Source organism: Monodelphis domestica, chromosome 1, assembly GCF_027887165.1.
Source record: "Monodelphis domestica isolate mMonDom1 chromosome 1, mMonDom1.pri, whole genome shotgun sequence".
Taxonomy (NCBI): Eukaryota; Metazoa; Chordata; class Mammalia; order Didelphimorphia; family Didelphidae; genus Monodelphis; species Monodelphis domestica.
Window position 1 is genome coordinate 407,661,936 of NC_077227.1, and position 24,827 is coordinate 407,686,762.

Below are 24,827 nucleotides of genomic sequence, written 5' to 3' on the forward strand. Positions count from 1 at the left end.
AAAACTCCCAAAATTCCCATTTAATTTCTTATGATTCTGTGGAAATATTGAAACTGCAATGGGAAAAATTATAATGTGGAGAGATACCTTGGGCCTCAAAGCCTGAATTTGTAAAATAGTGAATTAGATCCATTCTGTTCCCAAGATTTTATAGATGGTTCTAATCTAAGATCAGTTTTGTGGTCATTTGCGGATCTAGTCCAAGAAGTCTCTTCAAGAGTCAGCTTAAATTTATGCTGAATTTGGAGATAGATGACAGATTCAAATAAGACTCTGGCTCTAGATGTGTGATCATGAGTGAGCCAACCTCTCTGGTTCTCAGTTTCTCATTTATACAAACTTATAAAAGGCAATAATAACTTTTAAGTAAAGTTTGCCCAATTGCCATCAACACAAAAGATCCCTGAAACAGTTCAAGAAGTGGCTGGGCCTTGAGGTTGTTTCTTCATCTTTAATAGAGAAAGAATACTAATTGCATTCATTACTTATCTCACAAGTGTGATGAGAAAAGCCTTTTATTAAAACTGGCTTCCTGAGTAAATACCTTCAACAGTTCCCCAAAATCTACATTATCAAATATAAACTTCTTAAGCTAATATTCAAAATCTGTCTCAAAACAAGCTTCTAATTTTACCTAATACCTATTCCTCTAAAAAGCACAGCATTTGGACTGGTCTTATTAAACTCATCAACCCTCTTTTCAGGAAAGGTCCTGACCTGTCAAAATCCAACATTCTCCCAAAACTAAATCATACCCTATTCTTTTAAGGGACAGTTTCAGTGCCCAAGAAATAGGTGATCTTCTCTTATTCTACAGCCTTGACTCAGTCTATACGCTTCATGGGGTCCCTACCATACATCCCAGTCTTGCTTGTCCCAAGCACAATTTAACTTCAAAATCCAGAAAAGGCCCGATAGATATACAAATATTACTTCCTGTAAAAGAAACTTACTTATAATTTCCTCATTTATAAAATGGGGACAAATAATCCTGTCCTCAGGTTCACAAGACTGACTGCTTTAATGATGAATTGTACAGACAACTTTGAAATTCTAAATAACTCCCATTTAATGGGATGGCCAATCACAAATTCCACAAGACATGCTCTCTACCCAACTTTAGATGAATTAAAGTCAAAAAATAAGTCTTATTTTTGGAAGTAAATATTATGAGAGATGTTTGACTGTGAATCTGGTAGAAGGGTTCTGCTTTTTCCCATGTGGGGACAGGGGTGGGGAGAGCTCAAGAGGGTAATATGTCTATCAATTGAAAACTTTTAAAAAATTAGAAATCGAGAAAAAGAATGAAATTATATAAAGCACTCTGTAAACCTTTCCTGAGTATACTCTCATTCTCCCAATTACTCTTGCTCTGACCTAACTTCTCTTGGAAGTCTTGACCCTATGTGATTCCTCATCCTCATTTGCCTTGTATCTCATGTCATCCCCTGTCCCCAACTCTGGGTGCCTATATCACCTGTTTTCTAAGCTCTTAAGCTTTCAAGGTAGCAAGTAATATGGATTATGGCCACTACATGATATCTACATGAGATTTTTTCTCCTGAAGACCCTCTTGAAAAACATACGTTATATACAGCAAGAGAAACATTGTTTGAAAAATGATTTGTGTGTGTCCACCTCCAGAGAAAGAACTGATAAAACAGGAATATATCAAAACATAGTCATATGTAACTTTTCTGTCAAATGATGTTTTCTCTAGTATGGGGAGAGGAAGGAGGGAGGAAGATACCTAGGAATTTTAAAGTATTAAACTAATTAAAACAGTAACTTAAAAAAAAAAAAGAAAGAAACAGGGGGCAGCTGGGTAGGTCAGTGGATTGAGAGCCAGGAGGTCCTAGATTCAAATCTGGTCTCAGACACTTCCCAGCTGTGTGACCCTGGGTAAGTCACTTGACCCCCATTGCCTAGCCCTTACCACTCTTCTGCCTTGGAGCCAATACACAATATTGACTCCAAGATGGAAGGTAAGGGTTTAAATTAAAAAAAAGAATCAATGAAACAAATTTCCAAAAAATGTTAATTACTCATGGGAAGGCTGAGCCAATATAAATAAGACAATTCTATCCAAGTTTTCTTAATTCAATGATATACCAATAAAACTATCAAAAATTTTATGTGGCTAGAAAAAATAACAAAATTAATCTAGAAGAACAAAAGGTAAAGAATATCAAGGGAATCGATGGAAAAATTTGTGAAGGAAGGTGACATCATCAACTGGTCCCCTCAATGATAAGACTGGATTTGTTTGACTTAGACCCAGGGAAGACAGAATTAATGAGTGGAAGTTACAAAAAGAAAATCTTAAGTTTACTTTAATGACAACATTCCTAATTATTAAAATTAACCAAAAGTAGAAAGAACAAACTACTTTGCTATGTTGATTTCTCCTTCACTGAAAGTCTTCATCGAAATGGACTGAATGACAACTTGTCTGGCCAGTTAAGAAAAGTGATTCTTGGTTCAATAGAGCTATTCCATAGCCTTCTGGATGGCCCAAGGTCCCAACTCAAGTGGAGATTGTTACTCTGTGATTCAAAGGCTCAGGTGAGTTTGAGAAGATTCCTAGATTAGCATTCCAAGTATCCTAACCCACAAAACAGAGCTCTTCCTTAACCATCTTCCCAGAGGCAGGCCACTTTATCTCTTCAGAAGGAAGCAGCCAAGAGGAAAGGGAAAGAAAGGCTTTGTTCTTTGCTCCCAGAGAATGAAGTGTCCAGAATTCCTACTATGGACCCTTGGGGTTAATAAGAATGTCCCTGCAAAGAATCCAGGAGGGAAGGAAATACCTAGTTTTACTGGGCAGTTTTACTAGACACATTGTCTAGGCTATTTGAGTTTTACAGTGTTTTTATAGCATGATGATTACAGCAACCATATGAGGTCAAGTACCAAGGGCCCATGTCTCCATTTTATAAATGGGGAATCTTCAGGAAGAATTACAAGTAAACTCCTTTTATAGGCCCAAGGTAGCATCTTCTAAGGCAAGACTTCCAAAGAGGGCCAGAAGATGGAGTGTGATGGACACTCAGAAGGAAGGAGTCTTACTCTCTAGCAGGAATTACAGAAGACACCAAGGAATATGAGTTCCAGCAATATACTAGCTCCCCTTGGCACATTTAAGGTTTATATGAATTATTTTGCTCATGCTCCTATGAAATACAGTGCAAATATTATTATGCCCTTTTGACAGATAAGCAAGCAGTTTCAGAGAGCTTATACAAGGCCAGAGCTACTAAATATAGGATTCCTGCCCCCCACACCCACCTTGTATAAAAGTGCTACCTGCCTCTAGAAGGCAACTGCAAGAATTCCAAAGCAAATCACCTTATAAAAACTGTTCCCTTCTCTCCCCTTCCTCAAAAAAAAAAAAGTAGGTAAGGTAAATATTATTATGAACCTCAGGTCAAGTAACTGACCCAGAGAACACACACAGTAAGGCAAACAAGGGCCAGGACTCCCGGAAGTCTTAAAGATAAGGTCAATGCTCTCTCCCCTATACTCTCTATAATGTCTACTCTAGCACAATAGGTTGGTAAATTCATAAAAGGTACACCAGTCTGCTTATACTGGTTAAATGAATATGTCTTGAAGTAGATCACTAAATGAATTCATAACAAAACAATCACACCATACAAAATGCACAAAACCAATGCATACTGTACTAAATACTGGCTCAGCATGAGGGAAGAGAGAGAGAGAATGATATCACAAAGTTAACAGCAAATCCATCCACACTATAACCAATCTCTAATGGGGAGTTTCCATCCTGGGGGCAAGACCGAGAGGGGGTGGGGAGAGAAGAAACAGAAGAATGACTCTTCTAAGGAGACTAAAGGTCACTCCAAGACCTTAATAGTATGAAGGAAAACCAGTGCTACAAAGGCTTAGACTAGACAGTTTTTAATCAAAAAGATATTTAGAACTAGGAGTCATTAGATATTGGTTCAGAGGTCTGACTTTGCTACTTAATACCCTCTTCTGGTTTAGGTTTCTGTAGCTACAAAATGTGGATGTATATTGAAGTAGTGTCCAAAATTATGGAAGTCATAGCCCTGCTAAACTGTGACCTATTTGGACCACTGTTCAGTTGAGTCAGGTGGACATCAAGGAAAATGAAGGACCTTGAGATTCTACTATAATCCAATCCAATGTGCTTTCAAAGCATATGAGAAAGCCAATGTTTCAAAGATGACCTTCGATGAAAGAGAAATCATATATTTAGAAACATCTTGGAATAATTTTATTTAGGAATGTTTTCTTTAGAGTAAACATAGAAATTTCCTCTTGCAGGTTCCACTCATTAATTCTGACTTCTCTGGGTCTAAGTGAAAAAGAATCCAATCCCTCATCAGTGAGGACACAGTTGAGGAAAAGATACTATGTGGTAGCTATTGATAACATGTCAATTAACCTAAAGAACAGAAACTTTATCCCTTCTGCTTGGCTCAAGGAGGAAGAAATAGGAAAAATGGCAAAGCTGCCTGTGAAATTTCCAGAAAGTAAAGTAACTTCCTTATCAAAATGAGAGAAAGGGCTGTTTCAAGAGACAGTTGACTCTCTCCTCATTGGAGATCTTCAAGGGAAACTAGATGCAACTGGATTGATACATGGTCTTTAAGATCCTTCCAGGTCTAAGAAACAATAAGTATTGTTTGAAAATCAACACATTTGAAAATATAACAAATATTTTTAATATAAAGTGAAATGCAAATAAGTTAACAGATGCATTAATAAGTATATGATGAGGGAAGCTAGGTGACCCAGTGCACAGGTCTGGAGATAAGAGGTTCCAGCTTCAAATCTGACCTCAAACACTCCCTAGCTGTGTGACACCGGACAAGTCATTTAACCCCAATTGCCTAGCCCTTATCACTCTTCTGCCTTGAAGCCAATATTTAGTATTGACTCTAAGATAGAAGGTAAGAGTACATATGTATGTATGTATGTGTGTGTATATATACATATATGTATATATATATATTACAATATGATTCTGGGAAAAGGAGCTATCAGGAGAGCTAAGTTCTTTAAAGAAAGCCTGGAGGGCATCAGGGTGGTTCAGTGGATTGAGAGCAAGACCTGGAGACAGAAAGTCCTGGGTTCAAATCTGGCCTCAGACATTTTCCAGCTGTGTGACCCTGAGCAAGTCCCTTAACCCCCATTGCCTAGCCCTTACTGCTCTTCTGCCTTGGAACCAATACACAGTATTGATTCTAAGACGGAAGCTGAGAGTTTTAAAAAAAAAGAAAGCCTGGCTTCAGGGGCTGGAAAAGGTCCACATAAATGCAATGGGAATGTGCCAAGGGATATAGGAGAAAGCAAATGACTTCAGAAAGGTCTCCCTGGAACTCTGGAATGAAAAATACTTAAAACTCCTTATCAGCAACAGCCCCTTACATATAAAGGATGACATGTTTCTTCAAGGTTGTTAGATCTCTAGGTTAACTAGAACAAATCTTTCTCCCTCATCTAGAGAAAACTAAAAAATTAGGAAAGGAAAAGGGATGACTAAAATCAGAGGATTTAAACATGAGTTGAATGTCTAAATTCAGTACAATTTCCACCATAATAAATTGGGTTCTTCAATGTACACAATAACAGCAATATTGGATGATGATTATCAGTGAAAACTTGGCTACTCCCAGCAATACAATGATCTGGGGCAATCCTGAAAGACATTGCAGAGAATGTTATCGACCTCCAGAAAAAAGAACTGTTGGAGAACTGGGCTCTGTAAAGGGGAATTCATGAAATCATGTATATATAAAAGACAACTTTCAAAAATGTAACATAGGGAGCAGCTGGGTGGTTCAGTACATTGAGAGCCAGGCCCAGAGATGGGAGATCCTGGGTTCAAATCTGGTCTCAGACACTTCCTAGCAAGTTACTTGACCCTAGCCCTAGCCCTTACCACTCTTCTGCCTTAGAACCAATACACAGTATTGATTCTAAGACAAAAAGTAAGAGCTTCAAAAATAAATAAATAAATATTAGTTAAGATGTAACATAAACGTCCATTAGTAGAACTGTGTGACTCAAGAGAATGGAAAGTTGCTGAGTTTTGTTCAAGTTGAAGAAGCTCTACATAAATAAACCCTATACAGTAGAAGAGGTTGTCCCAGAAGAGTTGACTCTAATGTGAGAATTTCCCATCTAGAAATGTGGACCTATCTTAGGACAAAGGTTCTCTCCAAAACAACCAGTTCTTCCTCCAAAGGGGAAAACTTCACTGGGCTTAACCAGACAAATGATAAGTCTTCTACCTGGTGCACAGTCTATAGGATGAATGGGTTTGCTTTAAGACCATTTTTTTATGGACATGAAAACTGAGGTCTAATAGACTTAACTTATCTAATATCACAAAACCAATAATTAGATTTAGAATTTGGATCAGTGCCTCTGGCTACAAATGTGATGTTCTTTTCTTGACAGCCTTAGAATTTGACATATTTGTAAATTTGTGGAAAAGGAAAAGAAGTCTTCAACCATAAAAATTTTTAAAAATTTTAAAGCCTTTCTCAAGCTGTTTCTAAGAACCCTAGAGATCCTGAGAGAAGCAACACATCTGTTCCTAGGCTAAGGAACAATGACTGAAAATTGGACAGTCAAGAAGACACACAGCATACCACTACTACTATCCCCCAAAGCCCTCAGAAGTATTGTAAGAGCAGAATTCCAAGAAGTTTGAAGGTCTGAAGGATGCCTTAGGAGACTAGAAGCTACCAGAGGCTGCATTAGGCCCTGAAGACTCTAGGGAGCCATAGAAATAGCATTGCTTATATTCTGTGAAGGGCCAAAATCCATGCTATAATCCCATAAAGCAGGGGTCCCCAAACTTTTTACACAGGGGGCCAGTTCACTGTCCCTCAGACCGTTGGAGGGCTGGACTATAAAAAAAAAACTATGAACAAATCTGTATATGGCTGTCTGAAATAGCAGAGGCTGCAGCGCTGGCTGTGATGATCCTGTCACATTGCACAGGCCCACCACTGCCTCCACATATACACAGTGCAGAATCCCCTCCCCCAGATCCCTGCTCACCATGCTGATGTCTTCTATTGTGCAGCCACACAATTCTTCCCATGGCGCCTAATTCTCATTCAGTTACTCTCAGAACAAGGAGCCACATTATGTCATCAGAAGTAGTACTGTAAGTGAGGGACGCTGCCACATACTGTGCTCCTCTCACTGACCACCAATGAAAGAGGTGCCCCTTCTGGAAGTTCAGTGGGGGGGAGGGGTGGATAAATGGCCTCAGGGCCACATGTGGCCCGAGGGCAGTATTTTGGGGACCCCTTTATGGCATAAAGAATCCAGATCTCTATCATCCTAGATTGAAGGTAACCAGGGATCAATAACAATTGTATATTTCAATTAGTATATAATCAATAACATGGTAGCAAAAACTTGGAAAATGAGGGGATGCCCTTCAATTGGGGAATGGCTAAACAAATTGTGGTATATGTTGGTGATGGAATACTACTGTGCTCAAAGGAATAATAAAGTGGAGGAATTCAATGGGGACTGGAACAACCTCCAGGAAGTGATGCAGAGCGAAAGGAGCAGAACCAGGAGAACATTGTACACAGAGACTGATACACTGTGGTACAATCGAATGTAATGGACTTCTCCATTAGTGGCAATGCAGTGATCCTGAACACTATCCACATTCAGAGGAAAAACTGTGGGAGTAGAAACAGAAGAAAAACTGCTTGATTACATGGGTCGAGGGGATATGGTTGGGGATATAGACTCTAAAGGATCATCCTAGTGCAAACATCAACATGGAAATAGGTTCTGATCAAGAACACATGTAATACCCAGTGGAATTGTGTGTTGGCAAGGGGAGGGGAGGGAGGAATAGAATATGATTTTTGTAACCAAGGAATAATGTTTGAAATTGACCAAATAAAATAAAAATACAATCAATAATGATTGTATATTAAAAAAAAAACACACAAATTTTAAAAACCCTCTCACCAGGACATTGCTGCGATTCCAATGAACCTTCTCTATATGTCCTGTTCCCCCAAGCAAAAAGAAAACTGGAGATTTAACAACCACACTTAAGAAAACTGAAAGAACTCACAATTTCTATGGCAAGGAGAATGTTTCCAAGATCTCTGAACATCTGTGGCCTAGAGTCACCCTGGCCCAGGAACCAAGACATCTGTGATCATCTGATTCAGCCCACTAACATTCCCACCAACTAGGAAAGCAACCTCTAAAGACTTAACATCATCACAAGAAGCATAAGGAATGTGGCAGCATTCTGTCTAGGAATTCACTTGTAGCCAACAATGTCTATTACAGAAAGTCAAACACTTCCTGGCCCTATTCCCTGTTACAACCTCTAGTCCAGAGTTTAGCCACCTCCCATTTTCCATCTTTGGATTCACAAATCAAATCAATCCTATAAGAATGGGCATGCCAATCAATGGACTATTTACCATTCTTTTGATTTCTGAGAGCAAAATAACCTTTTGAGAAAGGACCCAGACCAGCCCACACTTCACCATCAAGCGCCAACATGGGTACTTTCTTTCATCCCTCCAGCTTCTATTTCTATCCCCAGCACTTAACTATAGTGCCTCCCACAAAGAAAGCATTTAATAAATGCTTGTTGACTAGACTTATTCATCTACCATGCTAAAAGCTAAGCAAGACTAAGATCTGGATCTCAGATCACCAGATTCCAAATTTTACAGTCTTCCTACTATATTACCCTGCTTAGTCCCTGCATATAATGGATAGCCCACATTTAAATCCTTTTTTAAATATTTACAAAGTCCACAATCATACCTGAACAAAAACCTAAACACATGTCATAAAGACAAGAGGGCACCATTCCCAGACACATCAGCTTTCCCTTTTGTCCTTTGACCTGGGAAATAGTTAAGTCTGTAGGGTAAAACAAAAAGATGATTAATGGTCAGAAGCCAGTTAGTTTGGTTGTTTTAAGCACAGATGACACCCTGATGACCTTCACTTTTCTTCAACTCAGTTTCTTCCTTTGCAAAACTGGGATGAATTAGAATTTTTTTCCCAATTCTGAGTCTTTATATCTTTCTGAATTTTTAGTAGCTTTCTAGGATATAGTGTGTTATATCTCCAAGAGTTAGGGTTAAATATAATTGCCACACCCAACTAGAAAACTCAAAGGATGCCAAGGTATACCTCTAAGCCTGAACAGTAAGGATGGAATGGGGCTGTTAAAACACTATTGATCTAAATATGAATAACAACTGAACCCCAAAAATACTTTAACCCTTTCCAATAAACCTACTCCAGGATTTCAAACAATCCACCAACAATCCCCCACCTTAGGGTTGATTAACTTGCAAATCAGTATCCATTAGCATATGGCAAAACCCTTCTCACATACCACCCCAACACCAGACTTGGAACTTTCCAGTGGAAGACACAGTCATAGATCCATTTCTCCTTCTCTACTTGTCTTGCTACCTTCCAAGCCTCATCCTACCTTTCCATATCTGGAAAAACTAGAGACCCACCAACCAGCATGCAGAAGATGGTGCTACTAGTTTAAAATGTGGTGTATGGTTGTTCTTTGGTGAGAGACCATGATACAAGAGGGAAGGGGACTTCCTAGGGAAGATATCACTAAAGGGGGAAGGGCAAAACTAGGTGAAAAGATAAGCCCCAGGATGTGAAATTTGTGAAGAAGAATGAATGAAAAAGAGGAGAGGGAATGTGGAAGATACAAAACAAAAAGGAACCCCAGCCCTCAAGGGACTTACATTCCTAGAGGGGAAAATTCAGGAAGAGTGAATATTGGGGAGGGGATATGGATGGAGGATGGGATGGGGAAGCTCTTACTAGCAGGAAAGACAAAAGAAAAATCAAGGTGTTCATACTTGGGGCAGAGCACAAGTCAGTGGATAATAGTTATGGCAGTACAATAGGGACAATGGAAAGAGAAATTCCAAGAGTAGACTATGAAGCATAGATAGTTGAATGAAAAAGTATTTTAAAGAATTTACTAAGATCCAGGCACTGACCTAATTACTGGGAAAGCAATTATTAAAAAGAGAGTCCTTAATCTCAAAGGAGCTAGTAGATTCAAGAGAGAAGGGAAGCAGATCTAGTTTGGAAGGGACATGGAAGCACAAGTCAAAGATGGGAGGAATTCCTTTGAGTTACTATAATCCCATAAGCTGCATTTTGCAGAGGAAATAGGTGAGGAAATATAAATTCATTTGCCTGGCAAAGTCAGGAAAAGAAAGCACTAATTTGAGCAGCTAGGTGGCGCAGTGGATAGAGCACTGGGCTTGGAGTCAAGAAGACTCCTCTTTAAATCTGTTCAGAGATGGGAGACAGATAGCTCTGTGACCCTGGGCAAGTCATTTCACCCCATTTGCCTCATTATCCTCATGTATAAAATGAGCTGGAGAAGGAAATGGCAAGTCACTCCAGTATCATTGCCAAGAAAACCCCAAAAGGGTCAAGGAGAGTCCAATAACCAAAGGACCAATAAGAAAAATGGGTTTTGACTGACTGTTTGACCCACTTAAAATGGCACTCCCATCCAGAGAAGCAAAAGATGGTTTTCACAACCAAGTTTTCCACTTACCGCTGGTGTAACTTTGGGCAAGAAAGTTCCTTTCTTTTCTACAAGTCCAGTCAATAAACATTTATTAATTGCCTGCTATGTGCCAGGCACCAAAAAAAGGAAACTAGATTGTGGTTAAAGTTCTCTTCTAACTTTACTTAATTTTATGATCAATCCCTATAGGCCAGGAATAATTCTACCAAGAGCTTTAAGGCCTGCTCCTGCCTCCTATAAGCCTCAGCCCTGCTCCCACTAGGTCCAGAAGCTTTCCAATATTATTTCTCTTCAACTGGGAAATGGTCAGGAAAGTCACCCTGCTTGCCAAAAAACACTTCTTCCAAAATTTCAAAAAAGCCTACATTTCGGAGACCTCTTAAGTTATCTAGTACAATCCCACTCCATAACTACCTTTTGTTTTACAGAATAAAGAAACTGAGTCCCAAGGAGATGACGTGGCTTGCACAGAGGCTGAGTTCTAAACTACTGTCCTATGACTACAGAGCCAGTGTTCTTTCAGCTTATTTAGCCAAGTTCATTCCTCACAACCTTTGGGAGATGCGTATGATGCAAGCATTATTTCTAATACTTTAAAGATGTAGATACCTGAGGTTAGGAGGAGACACTCTTTTACCGTCCAGGGAAGTCCCCTGGCTATTAAGTATAAAAGGATTGGTCAAGGCAAAATTTGAAATCCAGCCCTTCTGCCACTATTGTTTTTGAAAATAGTTAACAGGTTCTACATTCTACAGTCATGGTGACCTTGTAATTGTAACCTTTCTTTACCTCAATTCTCTTACCTATCAACATAAAATCTAAGCAACTCAATATAATTTTTAAGATGCTGTTTATCTCTATAATCAAAACACTAGCACCCCTCACTGAACAGGAAGAAAAGAGGGATTACTTAATCAGGTTGGAAATGGGTAGGGAAGGGAAGCAAGTCTCATAAATTAAGAAGGGGAAAAGCAATGCTTATCAATGTTTTAGTGAATTTTTATTTTTGTTAAATATTTCCCAATTGCATTTAGTCTGATTCAGGGGTGCTCAATACTTCTGAAACATTTTTTTTTAGTAGATCATACCGACCATCCCAACTCTCCCAAAAAAGAGGCAGCATTCAAATCTTCCTCAAGTCTAATTCTCTACTGAAATCATCTTTCTTTTAATCATCCGTCTCTACTGGTCAATTCTGATGAGAATTTTAAGAAATCTCAATATAATCTATTTTACCCACACAACCAACAAAAATTCTATTCTCGAGAGTACTAAACAGGTAATCATCTTCATTCCATCCTATTCATTACTTAGGGGTGGGCCTGTTTCAATAAGTTCCTCTAAAAAACTGTGCCTGCCTCCCTCTAACTCCACCCCACCCCTTCCTCCCAGTTTCTCTCAAGCAGAACAAACTTAGAGCCTAATCCCTTTTCTATATGTCAGTTATTACAAGACAGCTTCAAAGGCCTTAGCCAGAAAAAAGACCAATTGAAAGTTGTTTAAAAAGGTACAATCCTGGGGAAGACCAAATGTTAAGTCATCAGCAACTAAGTGTGAACTGGGGTGTGAGGGAGGGAAGGGACAGGGAGGGAGGATATAGGCCTGCCCAGCCATACAGTGGACCAGGCTAAAACCAAGACAAACTTCCTGGTTGGTAGTTCACCTCCCCAACGCCTACAAGTGAAGAACATTGCTGGACTCTGGTGAGTTAGTGAATTGTGTGTTTTGGTTCTTTTTTAACTTGGTGGGTCACAGACCTTTCTGGATCCATACTTCTGTCCAAGCTGCCCTTCACTTCCATATTTCTTCCCCTACCCTTCTCCCAAAGTTAGAAAATTAAAAAAGGGGGTGAAGCTACTCTAGAAAATTGATGGGATAAAAACCAGGATCACTCAATTCCATTTATTTCTCTAGGTCTTGAAAATTTACAGGTCCCTTTAACTTGGCGAGATAGACTGTGAAGGATGAGCCATCTAGTCAAATTTAGTTTATAGATGAGGATACTGAGGCCCAGAAATGGTCAGTGATTCAGTAGCAAATAAATTAATGAAACTGATTCCAAAACCAGCACTAAATCAGATTCCAGCACTAAATCTCACAATAGTGCGCTTGTCCCCATTTTATGACTGAAAAAACTTGAGGCTCTAAGTAGTTGTGATATACCCAAAGACAAAACTGGGAATGGAGCCTTCTTTGCTAATTTCATATCCATACTCTTTCAATTGACACAAATACTGCCTACTTCATAGTTATTCTGTAAATTTTCTCTAGATGGGAATATGATTGGGGATGTAGACTAAATGATTACCCTACCTAGTGCAATTATCAATAATATGGAAATAGGTTTTGATCAATGACACATGTAAAACCCAGTAGAATTGGGTGTCAGCTACAAGAGGGAGGGAAAGAACATGAATCCTATAACCATGGAAAAATATTCTAAATTAACTAAATGTTTAAAAATGAGTCCATCAGGAACATATACACAATGACAACAGTGTACACAGAAAGAACAAAATCAAAACTAAATACTCAAAATTATAACAACCAAAGTTGTTAACAAAGATGTGAGATGATACATCCCCTCTCCACACTCATCATATTTCAATTTGCTGTAGAACTTTTTTTCTTTATTAAGGATGGCTCTTTGGAAGAAGGTTAAAGTAAAGGGATATAAACAACTCGAGTTTCTTGCTGTTTCTGATCTAGGACTCTCTAGACAGGTCTCAGAGTTCCTCATTTATCACTTTATCACTTAGCATCAGTGACCCTAATACTATAGGGACAGTCAGTAGAAATAAAAGGTAGGCGCAAAACATTTGCAATGATTAAGTCTGACTTTATTTTGTGGAAAAATAAAACAGATCCATAAAAAGTGAACTGACTGGTTCCAAGTCAAGACCCTCCATTCATTCTTCCTCCAGGAGAAAGAACTTCTGTCATCTTCAAATGCATTGTGACATTCAAATGAAGTGATCTGTTTGTCCTACATAAAAATTAAAGTGCCTAAACTGGGGGCATTGTAATACCTTCCCCATTTCTAGATCTACTAAGACTGGAAACAAAGATTTGAACCTAGGAGGCAGGCTCCTCCTTGTCCAGGACCTAGGCATTATTATATGGTATTATATTGGTATTATAGATGGCATTGTAGATGGTATTATAGATGGCATTTCCTTTGGTGCCAAGTCCCACAACACAGGCTGGGGGGCTTCAACTTTGCTTTTTGTGACCATGGACATTTCATAAACTTCTCTCTGTGCTTCAGTTTCCTCAGATATAAAATGGGTCTAAGGTCACTGCTCCCTGCCCTGCCTGGAATTTCAGGACTGCAAGAAAAGAGGTGAAAGGAGTTAATGTTGTTATTCTGCTCTGGAATTGACCGGAATTGTCATTGAGCAAGGAGCCACTGACTGTGCTTCTGGATCACAAATTCTGCTTCCTAATTGTGCTTCCCTTCTCCTCTATTCTGTTCTCCCTTCCCCAACTGCTTTTTGAAGTTCTGGTTTTATTAACCTTCTTTTTCTGAACTGTTAACAAGGTATGACTCTCTCCAAAAGTAGAAATCAAGAAAGATACAACAGCAAGGAAATATAGGTAATGTAAAAAAGGTATCAATAAAAATTCATTATTAAAAAAATGGCACTTTTTGGAGCAGCTAGGTGACAGTGCATAAGAGAGCCAGGTCTATAGATGGGAGGTCCTGGGTTCAAATATGATATCAGATACTTCCTAGCTGGGTGAGCCAGAGCAAGACACTTACCCCAATTACCCTTACCATTCTCCTGTCTTGGAACTAATCAGTAGGATTAAAAAAAAAAAGGTGCTTTTCTCAGGGAACAATTCTTTTCTTTCCCTAAAAGGCAAGAGACTCCCCAGTGTCCCTGGGGTTTAGGGGCAAGAACCAATATTAACTGCAAGATTCAGCCAAATCACTTTCCTTGCTATACATTTCCCAATCTGCAAAATGGGAATGTTAATCTTGGAGACGACTACCCCAGGTGACCAGGTATGAGGAAAACTATATGTAAACTAGGGTCATTTGGATCCCTTTGGCCTAGCCACGAAATTATACATTCTCAAGTACCTTTTAGTTCTAAGTCCTGAGGCTATATAGTACAAAGGTGGGGGTGGAGGAGGCCTGAGCCTACCCAGTGGGCCTGGGCCGTCCCTGCAGCTTCCACACCAGCCCTGGCCTGCAGCCCATAGCCCAGACCCTGGGGGGGAGGGGTTAGGGCGAACAAAAGCCAACTCAAGAAAAAAATAAAGGTGAGCCTGGAGCAAAGGGGGAGGAGGTGGGATACAAAAGAATCTCAAGGTGAGGCTAAGATGGAGAAATTTTTAAACTTCAATAGAGGAAGTACTAGAAGAGAAAGAGGTCTGGTTAGAATCTATTCCCTAGACATTTTCTATTGTTAGAGGCAAGAGAACATTAACTAGACCCCCTCCTGGCCATCCCCAGCACAAGGCCAGAACGTGCTAATTGGTAAAGACAGGGGTCCCAGTAGGTCACGGGGTAGAGGGCAGTCCAGTCCCTGCTCCCCACCCCCTTCATTCCCCCAGCCCTGGAGGAACTGAGCCAGTAACTCTTGAAGTCCCTTCCTCTTCCTTTTTTATCTCATCCCTAACCCATCACCCGGTGTTTCTTGATTCTTTTCCCTCACCTAACAGTAAACTGGAGCATCCTGGGAGGTAACAACTTTATGAGTCAAGATTCTTTCTTAATGGATGCTCTTCTCCCTTCTCCCCACCACCTGTAATAATTTCTATTCCACTTGTCCCCAGATTAAAAGGGTAACAAATCTAATATCTTATTATCTATTAGTAGAAGAAGACTTTAGCAGCCATAATCTGACCAAGTCCTTCATTTTAAAAAGGAAATTGAGGCTCAGAGCTAAATAACTTGCCATGGCCTCCTCAGGAAAGAGGCAAAGATAGTCTTATATGCTAGGGTATTGACCTTCTTCCTCTAAACTGAGAACAGTGATAAACTGTTGAGAGAAAATAAAATTAAATTAAAAAACAGGACTCCTTGAGGGGCAGGAAATGGAAAATTGAGAGGATGACAAATGAAGAACTTGAGACCCAGAGACATAAGTGATTTGCCCGAGGCTACAAATGTAGAGGGAGAAGGATAAATCAAGTATTTTAAGTATTCTAACTACAAATCTAAAGCCTCTCCCCTTCTCATACTATATTTATAATAAATAGCTTTTAAGTTCTCCAGCTGGGAAGCCAGGTTTCTTTCTTATCCTAGACCTGAGTCAGTCAAGGTTTTAAAGTTGGGATGCAGGGGGTAAGCCTAGGCTCCTAAGAGGCTTCCCAGATCTGGACTTCTCCCAAAAAGATCTCTTTAACCTTCAAACCTGGCAGCATTCCTGCACCCAACTCTGGAGATCAGAGGCTGCACAAAAGCAATTCCAAGATATATATATATATATATATATATATATATATATATGTATATATATGTATATGTACATATGTACATATATATACACATACACACACACACCTACAAAGCATCATATGCTGCTTCCATTCCAAGATAAGGTTGGATACCAACTACCCCTCAAAATTGCCCCCATTCCCCATCCAAAATGGCACTGCTCAAACTTCTTCCAGCCTCTCCTCAAAAACTTTCCCTAAGCAACAAGCACAAACAAGGAGTGATCCTGTCTTCCTCTACTGCCTAAGGGAAGCAGTGTAGTGGAAAGTGGCCCAGGTGCCAAACACCTGAGGTGGGGTCCAGCACCTCATTCCATCTCTGAATCTCATTTTCCTCATCTTCCAAATGGAGACAAATGAGCCTACTATCAAGGTTTCAAAAGGCTGTGGCTGTGATGAAAGCATTCTACAAATTTTAGTAAGTCCTCAAATCCATAAAATGGAGCCATATTTGCACCCCCAGGCAATTACAAGATCAGATTCATGGGCAGATGTGAAAAATGTCCTGTAAACCTTTAAATTCCACATAAATATAACTATTTCTATTAATTGTCAGACTATCTTCTCTTCCCTCTCCCACTTTTCTCAGTCTGTTCTAGGAGTTCCTATATTTGTTCACCCCACTCCAGAGCACATAAGGCACCACTCTACATTCAGAAGCCAAGGGAGTATAAGTGACTTAGTTTGGCAATGTTTTCATAGTCTTAAACTGCAGGATTCACTAGCTGGAAATCTCCTAAGGTCTGAATATTTAAACTCCAGGAGCCCCACCTCCTCCCCTCCCCATCTGAGGCCCCAGGTGTGCCTAAGGAGGGGAAATGGATCAGCCAATAGGGAAAACTGAGACTGGAAATGGTGCTCTATTAAATCTTGACTGCAGCCTACTACATCTGCCCACCTCTTCCCTTCTTCAACCCAGAAAAGACATTTTTTTCGACTCCTACAATTCTTGGAGTACCCTTTCCCCAAAACCCCACTCCTTTCCCTGACCTAAGAGCCCCACACACCAAGAAAAGGATGAACCTTTTCTCCCATATCAGGCTAGGCTCCCCACTCCCTCCAAACTCCATTGCAGATTTCTCTTCCAAATTAATATGGGCTTCTTCTCTTCCCCCACCTCCCCCAATGAAATAGTCCCATTTCCCTTGCCCCCTGAGGGACTTTAGAGGTCAGGGAATGGACGCCCCTCAAAGCAGCAGGTACTCTTTGCCCCTTAGGGCAAAACCCCTTTTTCACAAAACAGTTCTCATACTCTTTCCGTAGGAGAAAGGAGGCAGATATCCCTTCTCTATTCTTTCTCTGGATGGAAATTGCCCATCTTTCCCTGGGGGTGAAGGCAAGCACCCTTCTTCTTCTATCCCTCCGGGTGTAAGTGTAATACCTCCCTTTTCACTCTTCGAAGTGGAGGTGTCAAAGAGGTGGACATACACACCTAACATTCCTGTTTTTTTCCTCGGCTTCTCTCTCACAAGGATGGATGTTTTCTCCCTACTCTCCCTCACCAGCACTTACTTGAGGCCAGTATCCTCCTTTCGGTACCCTCTGGGCGGAAACCCCGGCACTTCTAGCGGGTGGAAGCGGATGTCCCTTCTTTCCCTCGGGGCAGGTACCCCACACCTCCCTCTTCCCACCCAGAGGGGACAGTCAGATAGTCCCACACCACTTCGGTCCCACGGAAAAGGTTAGTCCCACAGGCCACCGCCCCGCCCCCCACCCCTCCCCACCCCCTCCACACCATGCGGGGATCCAGGGAAGTCGGGGGCGTGCTCACCTGCTCCACAGATCGAAGGGAGAATGCGAATGCGGTGTATGTGGTTCGGGACGGTTCAGTGCTACCCGCTTGGCCCGCCGGACTGGGGAGTACTGAGGAGCGCGTGAAGTTTGCAAGATCTTCAGGCTTGACTTTTCCCGGGTCTCGAATCTCAAAGCAACGACCTCGAAGCTATATTTACTTGGCAGCAGGTTAACTCTCCAGGTGCTGGAGTCCTCTAGTCCCTTGCAGCAGGAGGGCTCCGCTAGAGAAGTACAGTGCAGAGGGGGCTGTGCGCAGAGAGCGAAGCTGCGAGCAGGGGGCAGCTGAAGTAGGTGGGGAGGGGGCGGAGTCCCAGGGCCTAGCAAACCATGCCCCGCCTAGCCCCGCCCCTAGTCGGGGGAGGGGGAGCCCCAGCTACCAACCACTCAGCATCCCAAGAGCTGATGGGGCGGAGGCTGGAGGGGAGGGAAAGAGGGAAATTTGAAATAGTTCATTGAAACTTTCCCCACCCCCAGTAAGGAAAATCTCTGCGGAAAAAACCCTTCCAGTCCTGGAATAGAGAAAGAGAGAGAGATAGAAGACTCTCTTAGAGAGTGTTATATAACCATTCTTTAGAACATTTTCGAGCTCACAAAGCTCCTTTCTCCAGGCTTAGGAAGCCTGGTTGGCCCGACCAGTCACATCTCAGAGTAGGAGTCATATGAAATTATTGGCCTGAGGCACAGAGAGGGGAACGGACTCCAGGAAAGTCTCACCGCAGGCCAAGGCGAATGGACACCCCAACAACAACTACAGCAAAAAAAAAAAAAAGCTTATATGCTCAGTCCTTTTACTTGTTACTTAGAAATTCTTACCTAACCCACACACCTGGTCAGATAGAAATAGTTACCACCTGTACTCAGAATGACCATCTCCCCAAAACCTCCCCTGAATCTTCCCTACCAAATTCTGTTTTGTCATGCATTCCCAAGTCCCAGGTATGTTAACTAGTATTTGAACAAGACCAACTTTCTGAGTATCAGTGAATAAATGGAGATTATTCTTATTACATCTTCGGAGTAGAAAGAGGACTTAAATCGCCTATAAAAATGAGATCCAAACTCTTCATTTTACAAATGGGGAAGCTGAGAGTCTAAAAGAGGGAAGCTGCTGATCTTACAGTGAGTTAGCTGCAGGGCAGAAAAAAGCAGCACACAGGGCCCCTTCTGATAGCCCACCTTATAAAGTTTTTCCTAGAACAAAATGAAGATGAAATGCTTTTAAAAGTTTCGTGACAAAGTATAATATTCTTAATAGAGGCTGTTATAATTGTTCTGCCATCTGAGCACAGTACCTGGAAAGGAGGCATCAGAGTATGAGGCCCCTGCAGCCTCTTCATCAGAGAAGGGTCACATGGAAGAGAAGACACTTCTGTGGCTTCACCCACAAAGCTCTAAGAACAAGCCCATAGGTCTTGAGCTTAAGATGAAACTTAGTGTTGTCAAAAAAAAGTCCAAGGCATGGTCATCAAAAGACTTGGGTTCTATAGTCTCAGCTTTCCCACTGTTTTCCCCTGTGACCTAGGATAAACCACACTTCTCTGGGCTTTGCTTTCTTCCTCTGTAGAAAGAGGGCCATGGAGTATCCAGTCTCTACTGTCCCTTTCATCTCTTTATGTTTTTCCACATGCTAAAGGTCCATTGTGGTATGGCTTTCCCTTCCAAGGTCTCAGATCTCTTCCAGCTCTTGAGACTTATGCCTAGGAAGGGTCCATCAAAAAGTCCTGATCCCTAAAAGAGTTGTAATTGTCTAGATCTGCTTCAGGAGAAAGGGGGAGGGGAAGCTCATGAGAAATGACAAATGGAAAGATTGAAAAGTCCTTTACAAATGTAACTCCTTTATCCACAGGATACTATATCATGTGATCAACCATTTCGAGGTAAACATTTCGGTTTCCTCTCCAGCACTGATTAAGTGTTTAAATCTTCTCTCATTTCTAAGGCCCCAGACCATCAGTTGTGAACCAAGGATCCCCCCATTTGTTAAATTGTATCACAGCCCTGCTTACCTCAAAAAGTGAAAGTGGTAACAAAAACTTGTTACCTCTTCAGTCAGCTGCCTCCCTTGCTCTGGCTGGCTGCAAGGGGGGGAAGCCCCAGCAGGGGGGAAGGGAAGGAAACATCTTCTAGCAAACTGGTCGATTTTGTTCAGAATGAAACTGACTCTCAGACCTAACTTTCTAACCAGTTGCTTTCTAACAAAACTCCTTCAAACTGGTTTACCAAGTCATCTTTGTGGTACAGACCACGGAGAGAAGGGAAGAAGATTCTGTTCCCTTGGTGCAGGAAACCTGGTCTAGGGTATAGATGAAATAAGATGAAAAACTCCACAAGCTGTGAAATGGTCCAGCCATTCTAGAAAGCAATTTGGAACTATGCCCCCAAAGCTATTAAACTGTGCATTCCCTTTGATACCACAGTTGGGGCTATACCCCAAAGAGATCAAAGAAAGAGGAAAAGGGTCCATATGTTCAAAAATAGAGCAGCTCTTCTGGTGGTGGCAAAAAATTGGCAACTGAGGGGATGTCTATAGATTGTGGAATGGCTGAGCAATTTAGGGTATATGAATGTGATGGGATACTATTGAACTATGGAATAATGTTGAATTATAAGAAATAATGGATTGGAGAAAAAAAGAACTGATGCTAAGTAAAGTGAGTAGAACCACAAAAAGAATTTGTATGATAGAAGCAATATCGTAAAATCAATTTTGAAAGTTGTAACTGATCAACACATTTACAAACATACTATCTGTCTCTAGAAGGAGAGCTAACAGAGTCAGAGGCCAAACTAAAGCATGCTTTCTTCCCTTTTTCTTTTTTTAATATGATTAATATGTGAATTTGTTTTCAATGACTATACTGTATATATTTATAATAAGTTTTGTATTTCTTGCCTTCTCAGTGAATGAGGGAAGGAGAGGGAGAAAGGAGAGAGAGAGAGAGAGAGAGAGAGAGAGAGAGAGAGAGAGAGAGAGAGAGAGAGAGAGAGAGAGAGAGAGATTTTGACACTGAAAATAAGATTTACTTAATTTTTTTAAATGACAAAAAAAAAACAACCTATCCAAAGCTAATCCTGGCTCCAGTAGTTGGGGTATGGAGTGACAGGAATAGAGAAAGAGTACTTTGTGAGTTGTTTTGCAGTAGAGAATATATCTTCCTTATATCTACCTGGCATCTCAGGGATGCTGGAAACACTTGTGAGTTAATACTTGGAAACAGCAAGTGAATTATTATAATAGTTTTAATAACCTGTATTCATTAACTCATCCTCACTTTTTTATGTATAGAGAGATAAGGAAGTGGGGATAAGGAAAATAAAGAAAAAGGAGATAAGGCCTGGAAAGGAAAACAGGAAATAGGGCTATAGGTAAAGAGTTAGTGTAGAAATGGGAGATGGTGAATGAAGTCTAATCTAGTTTATTTGTTATCTCCAGTGGCCCATTTAAATGTTATGCACAGAGAAGATGCTCAATAATTCTTTATGGTACAGATGCAAGAATAAATTTGGCTACTTTTTTCATCTGGCTCCAGCTTCCCAGAGGTCCAATAGACAAACGACTTGCCTGTCCCCATAAAAGCAGATACCAGCCCCTTAAGGACTCTTGGCTCCAAGAGACTGCAACTACTACTAGTAACTCAGATTTCAAGAATAATGGATTTCTTTCCATATTAATAGGGGCTATCACTTATCTGTAACTACTACTAGCCTTGGCCTCTTGCTAAGGTAATCCTTTGCTCCCACAAAGACAATGGCATTTCTCAAACTCTAAACCCAATCTCTATAAATCAAAAAAGAATCTATAAATCTGAAGATATTAAATCAGCCCAAGAACAATGAACAAGACACAAACTTTAAGAGAGTATAGGGCCTAAAAGGAAAAGTTAAACCTTGAGTAGAAAAAGCAAGAGAGGGATTTCTCAGCCACATCATGAAATCATTATAATCATTGAGAATTCATAGAATCACAGAATATCAGAGCTAGAAGGGACATTAGTTCATTTTATAAGAGAAGACTCATAGTGGAAGTAACTTACCCAAGTTCTTCCTTTTAAACACCTACATGGAATTTGGAGAGTACATGTAGGACATCACTATACACATACATATATACACAAATATGCATACCCTTCAATTCCTCCTTAGGTATTGAATCACAGAATTTTGTTGCTAGATCTTGCCTTTGCTTCTCTTTCTCTCTCTCTCTCTCTCTCTCTCTCTCTCTCTCTCTCTCTCTCTCTCTCTCTCAAAAACAGAACAGAGACTATGAAACACTTACTTTGTACTAAAAATGACTTAGAAAAGTCCAGAGTTGGGATGTCCTGGGTTCAAATGTGGCCTCAGACACTTTCCAGCTGCGTGACCCTGGGCAAGTCACTTAACCCCCATTGCCTAGTTCTTACCACTCTTCTGGCTTGGAACCAATACACAGTATTGATTCCAAGATGGAAGGTAAGGGTTTATAATAAAAAAAAATAAAATAAAAATGACATAGAAAGGCTTTGTAAGCAACTAGAAGAAATGGTGGAAATAGTAGGTCATATTTCAGGCCTGCCCACCCTTGGCAAGATCTGCATTCATATATATATATATATATATATATATATATATATATATATATATATATATACCTACAATCTATCTTTCCCCATTGAGAAGATTTTCTTTTCCATTCAGAGAACAAAAGTTAAATGAGGAAAGAGGAGGATACAAAATCAATTTATAACAGGATTCAGTCACCAAAAATCACAGCACTCTAGCCACTGTACCATACTGCTTTACAAAGAAAGGGTTTTACAAGCCTTAAAGGACTATAAAAATCTAAGCTATAATGTAAGGATAATATTAAGCTTATTGAGAAATGGGAATACTCACTTTTTCTTGTCTTGTCCTGCTTTCTCCCTTCACTTAAGAGAAGTCCTAGGCAACTGAAGGTAAACCTATGGCACAGGTGCCAAAGATGGCCTATAGAAAGCTCTGGCAGAGCTGCTCCCCTCCCCTTCTCCACTTGCCTGACAACATTTTTTCACATCCTCACCCCCCTCTGTCCAGCAGCCAATGGGAACACATCGGGGTAAGGTGGGCTACTCACAGGCAGCAGAGCTGGAGGTGAGCAGAGTACTTGGGCCACTCCCCTCCTCCCTCTCTACACTCCCTAAGGACATTCCTAATTTCACCTACTCTTCTACCCAGTAGCCTAATGGGAGTGCTTCTTCCCTCTTTTGGGTGGGGTAAGGAGGGGTGGGGAGCACCTGGCACTTGGGGGGGGAGGGGCACAGCACCTGATCTCTGGGTGGGGTGGGGGCAGGGTTCAGTCTCTATTGCCATCACTACCCTAGGTTCTAATGAGGTGTTCTTACTACTTTTGCCTTGGGTTGAACTGATTTTCCCTTTACTAGGCTAAATTATCTCCCAAAGCAAAAGTAAGTTCACATTTAAAGTTGTGCCTTATGGTTACCAAGTGTTTTATACACACACCCCAATTTGATTCTCATAAGCAGTTGGGGAGGTCACTACTGTTATTATCCCCACTTAAAAATTATTTATTAACTAATTTAAATATTTTTCCATGGTTCCATGATTCATGTTCTTTTCTTCCCCTCCTCCATCACTCCCTCCCATAGCTAATGAGCAATTCCACTGGGTTTTACCTGTGTCATTGATCAAGGCCTATTTCTATATTATTAATATTTCCAATAGTGATCATTTAGAGTCTATATCGCCAAACATATCCCTAAAGAACCATATTGTTATCCCCATTTTACAGATGAGAAAATTGGAGTTAAGAGAAGTGAAATGAAATGCTTATGAAGTGGAATTAGAACCAGGATGTTCTTGACCATCTGAATTGATATCTACTCTACACTATACACACCAGACTCTCTCTCAGTGAAGAGGAAAACCCCTCTCTTAGGGTTTGCTATGATGACGTACACAGGGACATTATACCAAGTTTAGATGGTATACTTCCTCTTCCTCGGGAAAGTGATAAAAGGGACCCTTCTTTCTTTTAATCTGAGGAAGTGCCAACTTCTCTTTCTAAGGCAGGGATGAGCCTGAAATCTGGGGCTACATTTCAAGTAAACTCTATAGCAACTCAGATGACCAATTTGACCTCCTCACTTTGTAAAGAGAGATAGCACACAGGGAGAGAACTCACCCAAAGTTAAACTCCAAATAGCCAAGAATAAAATCTGAGTCTTTAGTTTCAATAATCATGTCAGAACTAGAAAGGACTTTAAGATCACTTGGTCCAAACTCATTTCTTTTATAGGGAAAGATTGTGTACTTATTGAGGGCAGAGGCTATTTTTGCCCTTTTGGTGGCAGCTATGTGGTACAGTGGAAAGAGTGCCAAACTTAGAACTAGGAAGACCTGAGCTCAAATCAAGCCTCAGGCAGTTACTAGCTGTGTGAACCTGGGTAAGTCACTTCACCCCATTTGCCTCAGTTTCCTCATCTGTAAGATGAGCTGAAGAAGGAAATAGCAAACCACTCCAGCATCTTTATACCAAGAAAACCTTAAATGGGGTCATTAAGAATCCAGTCAGACAGGACCAAACAACTCAGCAGCAACTAAACCCCCAGCAACAAATGGTCCCTTACAGTTCTAAATCATAAAATGAGTTAATCCTATCTCGATCTGTGATGACTTCTCATTTTCTTCTCCCTTTATAAGAATTGCTCCCTTCCTGGAGCCAACCTCCAAGGGTGTAGGTATTAGGGCCAAGCTTTCCCAGATGTGGAAGAGATTCCAAAGAGGCTTTGAAGGGTAAGAGGGTCTTTTGTACCAATCAAATATCTAACTTAGAGGCATTTATAGTAGAACCCAAGACTAAGTACCCCTCCTCTCTATTTCACTATCTGCCTTGATCAGAGTAGGAGATTCTTCATGCCTATCCCTCTATCCACACCTTGAGTATAAAAATTGTTGTGTCTGATTCTTCCTGACCCTATTTGGGTTTTCTTAGCAAAGATAGGGGAGTGGTTTTCCATTTCCT

The 24,827-nt window shown here is 40.7% G+C and overlaps 1 protein-coding gene across 2 annotated transcripts in view; it reads right to left on the bottom strand.

The window, feature by feature from the left end:
* The window catches only part of DNMT3B (DNA methyltransferase 3 beta), a 63,536-nt gene extending 45,420 nt beyond the window's left edge, over window positions 1-18,116 (bottom strand). For both annotated transcript variants that reach the window (XM_056811950.1, XM_056811947.1), the window contains exon 1: window positions 17,808-18,116. The gene's annotated coding sequence lies outside the window, so the exon portion shown is untranslated. The remainder of the gene's footprint in view (window positions 1-17,807) is intronic.
* Window positions 18,117-24,827: the final 6,711 nt, after the last annotated feature.